The sequence below is a fragment of the Etheostoma spectabile genome, chromosome 14 (genome assembly GCF_008692095.1).
Source record: "Etheostoma spectabile isolate EspeVRDwgs_2016 chromosome 14, UIUC_Espe_1.0, whole genome shotgun sequence".
In the NCBI taxonomy this organism is placed as follows: domain Eukaryota; kingdom Metazoa; phylum Chordata; class Actinopteri; order Perciformes; family Percidae; genus Etheostoma; species Etheostoma spectabile.
In genome coordinates, this window is record NC_045746.1 from 4,511,409 (window position 1) to 4,517,849 (window position 6,441).

The window sequence follows — 6,441 nt, forward strand, 5'->3', positions numbered from 1 at the left end:
CACACACACACACACACACACACACAGAGTAGCCCTTGGAGGGAAAAAGTAAGCTACATTAATTACTGCCAACCACAGTGAGCTTTTAGCCCACCTGAGAGTGAGGCTTGGATGATGATTGGAACAGCAGGGGTCTTCTAAAGGGGCCCGACGTGTAGCTTATACTCTTGCTGAATACTTCAATGGGTCTTAAAAGGATTTCTAAATCATCGTCTTCATCAAATTTCATCTGTACAAACACTGAAGCGTAAAAACAGCCGGGCAAGAAATAGCTTTAAAACAATAAGTAAAATGTGTTGGCTTTGGACAAAGCCAGGCTAGCTGTTTCCTCTGTTTCCAGTCTTCATGCTGAGCTAAGCTTGACATGTGAAAGTGGCAAAGAACTTGATGATCTTTTGTTTTCTTTCACATTTAAAGCCTTCTATGTAATGCAAAAGGCTAGTTCTCATTAATAAAAAGATCACTTTGCCATTGTATTGACAGATTGCAGGCAGTATGCAGACATGCATCAGCACTGTGTGACAGGCCAAATGCGAAAAGATGGAGCCAAAACATTTTCCATTGCGTCACTCTAAATGTCAGTGTTTGTAAAAAAAAAAAGAAGAAAAAAAAAGCACATTTATATCTGGAATGGTAATCTGGACACCTCGCTGGTAAAGAGCAAGGACGATGTGAGATGAACACAGACAGAAAGGCAGAGAAGCAACGGCTTATTTATTAGAATAAGGACATTATGAAAGGTTTAATTCTCTTTTTTGTTGCTGTAAAGGTTTAGACATCGACCTATCAATTCAACTATTTAAAAGAACGTTTTCAAGTCATCACTCCACACAGTGACCCAAGATGACGTGTGACTGTGACTGTGTCTCCCCAAGCGACAGAAAGCTATCACAGGTTGACACTTTGGCAGGGAAAACCCTCCAGGACGTGTTCTCCAACTTACAGGAGGGAGAAGGTGAAAAAGATTTAGCGCAAAAGTGGGAGTAGGTAAGGATAAGAGAAATGAGCAAAATAAAAGGAGTGACTGAGAATGCAATTAAGAGTGAAGGACAAAGATGAAGAAAGGAGAAGACAGAGATAGATAGAGAAAATTAAATGAAATAGTGAAGGCAGGCCGATGTGTCAGTCTGGCTTTTTATAAACACAAGCAAAGAGTACAAAAAGAACCAAGAAATGAGACAGTAGACAAGATGAAGATGAAATGAGATGTTGGAAATGAACAAAAAAATGCTAGCACATGCACAGAATGTGAAGTAGATATTGAAGAAAAGGGCAATAAAAGCAATGAAGAACAGCTGTGAATGAACAGTAAATATCAGCAAGATGAAGAGAAAAAGATTTTGGACAAGTATACGTCCACTACAGCCGAAAATAAAAGCATATGGACTTTAACATGCAAATTGGATTCTTTAAACAGACATGTTTGTTCCATTTAGTGGCAGAGTCATCCAGAAGGCTAAAGATGAGTCCACGGAAAGTAGCCTTTAAAAGGCTGTATCAGATCCTGCTCCAACAGGCTTAGTAATAGTATTTTAAAACATTTAGCAGAGTAATTGGTCATTTTTGTTTGCAAGGAATTACTTGTTAAAAGAAGATTTTAGACGGTTAACATCTTTCTTAGCCTGGTGAAAATTTAGAACCAATTCTTGAGAATTTAATTTGCATTAAAAGCCTGATTTACCAGCTTTAAGGAGGCGTCAATCAGTCTTTTGCCAAGACAGCTATTTGAAAAAGAGCTACCTCACCATTTCAAACGGCAACAGTCCATTAAGTTAACATCACCCTAGCAATTTTTCATCCTTTAGACAAATTGCTTTTTTATGTTTCAAAACCTATAATGTGATTTTCTATGACCACGTAGTAAACTTGTAAGATGAACGCGATAGGAATAATAAAAGTGTGATGTGGGACTGCACGGTCCTCGGCTCCACAAACAAAGGCCCGTGTTTTCAGATTGGGAACGTTCGATCAATCAAGGAAGTAAGCGAGCATGTTTTGCCATTAGCTCTCAGAAATCTACAGTGTGTGTGTCTATCTGTCTTTGTCAAACACACACACTACTCATGCTGTCTCAGTTGTGTAGACCCTTTTACTAAGCCACCGGCCATTCACTCTATTCTAGCACCACCTATTGATACTATTTGAAGTGCTGTAGATGCAGCACAATTTACAGGAGAAAGTCATTTTTGTGCGTCTCTTTCCTGGAGTCTAGAGTGAGTTCAGTCACAAATCAAGTGTTTCAAGCTTCTATTACTCCAGAATTTGCTCATCCAACCCCTAGCACTTGGTAAACAGCTTCACGGGGGCAGGCACAACTGCAATAGATTACTGAGAAATTGAATTTTACAACAGCAAATCCCCTTGTCCTCATGGAAAATCATGAATAAGAGCATTTGCTTAAATAAAGTTCATATCTGACTCATAGAGAACAGAACATGAAAGATGGTCAAAGTTGTGCAGAATGGCTCCAGCTGTGTTGCACATATTGCAACACTTAACTTTAATAGCACCCTATAACCACTCCGGCTTGCTCAATAGTTTTAGCTAAGTCAACATGAGTGTCTTTTTGAGGGTGGCTGTGGCTCAGTGGTAGAGTGGTCGCCTGCTGGGCCGTCGGAGTGTAAATGTGTGTGAGTGTTTATCTGATGAGCAGGTGGAACCTTGTACGGCATCCTTGGCCACAGGGTGTGACAGGTGAATGGATCCTGTACTTTGTAAAAGCGCTTTGAGTACTCGTTAAGACTAAAAAAGCTCTATATAACAACTTTACATTTACTCTTTATATGTCTTTTTCATTTCACACAGACTTAGGTGTGTGCCTCTGTACGTCTGTTGTAGCATGAGATGAAGAAGTAAAGCCTGACCTCTGGCTCTGACAACGCAGTCCAATTTATTATGCAAGAAAAAGGCTAAACCACACCCTTGGATCTGTCTGAGCATGATGTATGGCTTGCTAGCATGAGAACTCTAATGCGTGAAATTTCAGTGTTAGGCCAAATTATGCAGTTTCTCCGAACATTCATCCCGGCTTCTGTTTCAAGGTTTGCAACACAGCCAATGTAAGTAGTTATGGTAATTCCGTGACAGCAAATTTGTACAAATCATTCGACAAGCTTAAGACAGTTTGGGGTCAAAGGAGAAGCCTTTTTCACATTGGCAACTCTGGACCACAATCCTGTTAATTCACATGAGTCTTGATTCCTCTGATTTGCAAAGGGAGCGTTATGGAGCAGGACAAGTTTTGGTGTTAGTCCTAAGGAGTAAATTACAATGCCCAGACTAAGACAAAGAGTGACATTATGGGTCATTGCATGTAGCAATGAATAAAACATGGAGCACTAGCTTGATTAATATTGAGGAATAAGAACAAGCAGTGGATAGTCTGCTGACCTCCCCCGAGTGATAGGTATCAATTGCATGACACATTATGTCTATGTGTGTGTGTGTGTGTGCGTGTGTGTGTGTGTGTGTGTGTGTGTGTGTGTGTGTGTGTGTGAATGCGTGGGTGACAGGGAGGGAGACAGAAGCGGTGCATGCAACTGTGCAGGGCCACGTATTTAGGTGCAGTGTTTTCCCGACTGGCAATTGGTTTCAGCGGCAGCGCCATTCAATTACAGGACCATTGTCCAAAACCTTTCAATAACACACAAAAGCACAATCATGCTGCATAAGTGTGCATCTTCCCATTTAATCCATCTTCTTTTATTTAGGTGCAAAGCTTCACAAGCTTTCCCTCAAACATTTGAGAATATTTGATATATAACACACATACACAATGTCCCACTGAAGGCCTGTCTTTCCTCTTTTCATGCAGACCTTTCAGACCTCTCGCTCTTGTCCCTTCAAACGTGAAGCAAATTTGCCGCTTCTTGGCTCGCCCGCTCACCTGCCTCTGACCGGACTAACAGACAGCATGTGGGATGATGAATGATGAACTTATCTCTGAGACTCAGAAAGCAGCCACACAATATGCCAACCCAGCACAACTCACTGCGGGGCTCTGTCTGCACATATCTCTTCATTGCTGTCTTTCTCATTCCGGGCTGTTTCTATCTCCCTCTTTCTTTGACTGCCTCACTGTGTCTGTTGCTATTCTTGTCTTTGACTGTATTGCACAGCATGTGTATATCAGTATGTGCTTAGGGGCTCTCCTTCCTCGCAGTCATGTCAGCTTCACTCGCCATTGGCTTTAATAAACCCCCAGATGATCCATGTCATTACTCCAAACACGGTTACGTGAACTCAAAGGAATCCCCAGAAGAAGAATCCCAATTTAGCCCCAGACCTCTTCAAGGCAGGCACTTCAGCTTTCTGCTCCGTTTCTGCCACAACTGGAGACTGAACTGAGGCACGCAGCATTCAGCGATGATTTTGGCTTTTTTTTGTTTCCGGGCTGTGTGCCGTGGGTCCATGAAGGAATGCTTTTCCCTTTCCACAAGTTTGCTAATAAGATCAATATGAGGGCTAATGCACAAGGGTGGTTTGAAGTGTCAAATTCTCGCTTAGAGGAGAAGAGAAAAGAAGTCCTGGGTGGATTTGGCCCGTGAAAAATAATTGAGACAAAAAACGTAGCTTCAGCCTTTACACAGACACCATGTCCTTTAACTATGATTAATATAGCAAGTGCAGAAAGGTTGCATGCATTGACCTTTAATCTGTGTATCATGTCTACCTCTGTGCATTGGTGCAGATCTTTTGTGTGTACGTGTGTGTGTGTGTGTGTGTGTGTGTGTGTGTGTGTGTGTCTCATGTATTTATTAGCTGTTAAAATTATATATTGCTGGGAACATAACAGATGTGTCTCCATTTTCTTCTTTTATTTATCTGAAAGAACAGAGCCCGGTGGATACATCGCAATCATATAGGTTGTCGTTTGTGTGTCCTTGTGTCCGTGTGTTGTGTGTGTGTGGGGTGCGTTGTGCATGTGTGTGTGTGTGTGTGTGTGTGTGTCTGTGTGTGAGTTGTGTGTGGATGTGTAGGTAATGTGACGTATAGGATTCAATGGTAGCATAAGCTTCATATCTGTACAAAGAGGAGCGCACAAGAATCCAAGCTGCCTTACATGCACAGTTTGTACTTCACCATTGAAAATCCCTCTATACATTTCCATTGATTAACCAAGAATATCAAATCTGCCCAATGGTGTTTATGGTATCTATTCCTGAGCATTAATGTATATGAAAATACCCTGTGGGTCACTGCATTGCCCAGAATTCCTTTTGCAGAAACCCAAAACCACTAAATAAAATTAGCTGTGTGTATAATGCTTGCACCTTTTACAATGTACGGAGGAATCTTCTCAGATTGTGCATGATTTTTTTTTTTTTTTTAGAATTTTAAGCAGAGCATCATAGAGAACTGTACAGCATGAGTCCCATCCTGCATTTTCTCCCTTGCTTTAAATAATCTTCATCTTACAGCATAAACACAAGAAAAATGAAAATCTAATTCACATTGCGTCGATAGTCCGCCCATGCAAAGAGGATTCCACTTCATCAGTTCTAAAAAATGTGACACAAAATCAGGCAAATTGGGATTTGAGCTGACTGACAGACAAACTGAAAATATGGACCCCTTAGCTGACTAATCTTTACACCAGTAATAACTTTAAGAACTTAAAAAAAGAAAAACCTCAGACTTACTTCAACAGATTTCACAAACAGCCGCCCCGGTAAAAGAAACGGATGCTGAGGAGGTCCAGAGGAGCTCGGTGTCCTTTCTCAGAGACGGACTCGCAGCTTTTGCGCTCCTATTAAACGCAGCGTCAAGAAAAAAAAAACTTTATTTTGTGCATCCACGGAGATAAAACCCATAATAAAAATCAATAAAATGCTGCTAAGGTGGCAGCTTTGCACAGGTGTCTGCCTTTTTATGAGATGAATTAATGACCGGCGGTGCGCGCGGCAGAGGAGTGCTGGGCAGGGCGCCGGTCTGTGCCGTTATGAGCGGTGACAGTTGACTGCCCGGTAATCCAAGCGCTTCTAACTGCCTCCAGTTACGTGGACGAGCGTGAGGTGGTGGAGCTCCTCCTCGCCTTATGTGTGTGTGTGTGTGTGTGTGTGTGTGTGCGTGTGTGTGTGCGTGCGTGCGTGTGCGTGTAGGTGTGCGTGTGCGTGTGCGTGTGCGTGTGCGTGCGTGTGTGTGCGCGCACGCACCCGCGCTTAGTATGGACACCATTAAAAACACAATAATGAAAAATTTTAATTTTATTGGACTCAGTTTCTCATTTTGTTTGTGAAAAAAGTCAACAGTGACCAAAGTGACCTTTTTGTTGTCTGGGGTTTGAACCCCAGACAACAAAAAGGTCACTTTGGTATATATATATATATATATTTTATAGCCTACGTATCTTGTTATTTTTTTGTTTTATTTTTTAAAGATAATTTTTGGGCATTTTCATTTTTTATTTTTGACAGGACAGCTGAAGACATGAAAGGTGAG

General features: G+C 41.5%; 1 protein-coding gene across 4 annotated transcripts in view; it reads right to left on the reverse strand.

Annotated features, from left to right (window-relative positions):
- The window catches only part of calcr (calcitonin receptor), a 56,621-nt gene extending 50,641 nt beyond the window's left edge, over positions 1-5,980 (reverse strand). For all 4 annotated transcript variants that reach the window (XM_032534934.1, XM_032534933.1, XM_032534931.1 and 1 more), the window contains exon 1: positions 5,643-5,980. The gene's annotated coding sequence lies outside the window, so the exon portion shown is untranslated. The remainder of the gene's footprint in view (positions 1-5,642) is intronic.
- Between the last annotated feature and the right edge of the window lie 461 nt (positions 5,981-6,441).